This window comes from Bombus pyrosoma, unplaced genomic scaffold (assembly GCF_014825855.1).
Source record: "Bombus pyrosoma isolate SC7728 unplaced genomic scaffold, ASM1482585v1 HiC_scaffold_4726, whole genome shotgun sequence".
Taxonomy (NCBI): domain Eukaryota; kingdom Metazoa; phylum Arthropoda; class Insecta; order Hymenoptera; family Apidae; genus Bombus; species Bombus pyrosoma.
The window spans coordinates 2239737-2241963 of record NW_025219986.1 but is presented as its reverse complement, the minus strand read 5'-3'; positions in this window follow the sequence as shown (position 1 = coordinate 2241963).

Below are 2227 nucleotides of genomic sequence, written 5' to 3'. Positions count from 1 at the left end.
TATATGGAATGACGTTATAACGTACGACGTTATGTAGTTTTACGTTATAACATATAACGTTATGTAGCATTACGTTATAACGTATAACGTTCTGTCGTATTACGATATAACGTATAACGTTATGTAGTATTACGATATAACGTATAACGTTATATGGTAATACGTTATAACGTATAACGTTATATAGTAATACGTTATAACGTATAACGTTATATACTGTTATGATATAACGTATAACGTTATGTAGTATTACGATATAACATATAACGTTATGTAGTATTACGATATAACATATAACGTAATGTAGCACTACGTAGAAACGTATAACGTTATATACTATTACGTTATAACGTATAACGTTATATACTGTTACGATATAACGTATAACGTTATGTAGCATTACATTATAACGTATAACGTTATATAGTATTACGTTATAAGGTATAACGTTATGTAGTTTTACGATATAACGTATAACGTTATATAGCATTACGTTATAACGTATAACGTTATATGGTATTACGCTATAAGGTATAACGTTATGTGGCATTACGTTATAACGTATAACGTTATATACTATTACGTTATAACGTATAACGTTATATACTATTACGTTATAACGTATAACGTTATGTAGTATTACGATATAACGTATAACGTTATATAGCATTACTATATAACGTATAACGTTATATGGTATTACGCTATAAGGTATAACGTTATGTGGCATTACGTTATAACGTATAACGTTATCTAGTATTACGATACAACGTTTAACGTTATATAGTATTACGTTATAAGGTATAACGTTATATAGTACTACGTTATAACGTATAACGTTATGCAGTATTACGATATAACATATAACGTTATGTAGCGTTACGTTATAACGTATAACGTTGTATGGTAATACGTTATAACGTAGAACGTCATGTAGCATTACGATATAACGTATAACGTTATGTAGCAATACGTTATAACGTATAACGTTATGTAGTATTACGATATAACGTATAACGTTATATAGCATTACGTTATAACGTATAACGTTATATGGTATTACGCTATAAGATATAACGTTATGTGGCATTACGCTATAACGTATAACGTTATGTGGTTTTACGATATAACACATAACGTAATGTAGCATTACGTTATAACGTATAACGTTATATAATGTTACGATATAACGTATAACGTTATGTTTTATTACGATATAACATGTAACGTTTTGTAGCATTACGTTATAACGTATAACGTTATATACTATTACGTTATAACGTATAACGTTATATGGAATGACGTTATAACGTACGACGTTATGAAGTTTTACGTTATAACATATAATGTTATGTAGCATTACGTTATAACGTATAACGTTCTGTCGTATTACGATATAACGTATAACGTTATGTAGTATTACGATATAACGTATAACGTTATATGGTAATACGTTATAACGTATAACGTTATATAGTAATACGTTATAACGTATAACGTTATATACTGTTACGATATAACGTATAACGTTATGTAGTATTACGATATAACATATAACGTTATGTAGTATTACGATATAACATATACCGTAATGCAGCACTACGTAGAAACGTATAACGTTATATACTATTACGTTATAACGTATAACGTTATATACTGTTACGATATAACGTATAACGTTATGTAGCATTACATTATAACGTATAACGTTATATAGTATTACGTTATAAGGTATAACGTTATGTAGTTTTACGATATAACGTATAACGTTATATAGCATCACGTTATAACGTATAACGTTATATGGTATTACGCTATAAGGTATAACGTTATGTGGCATTACGTTATAACGTATAACGTTATATACTATTACGTTATAACGTATAACGTTATATACTATTACGTTATAACGTATAACGTTATGTAGTATCACGATATAACGTATAACGTTATATAGCATTACGTTATAACGTATAACGTTATATGGTATTACGCTATAAGGTATAACGTTATGTGGCATTACGTTATAACGTATAACGTTATGTGGTTTTATGATATAACACATAACGTAATGTAGCATTACGTTATAACGTATAACGTTATGTAGTATTACGATACAACGTTTAACGTTATATAGTATTACGTTATAACGCTTAACGTTATATGGAATTACGTTATAACGTATAACGTTATGTAGTATTACGATATAACATATAACGTTATGTAG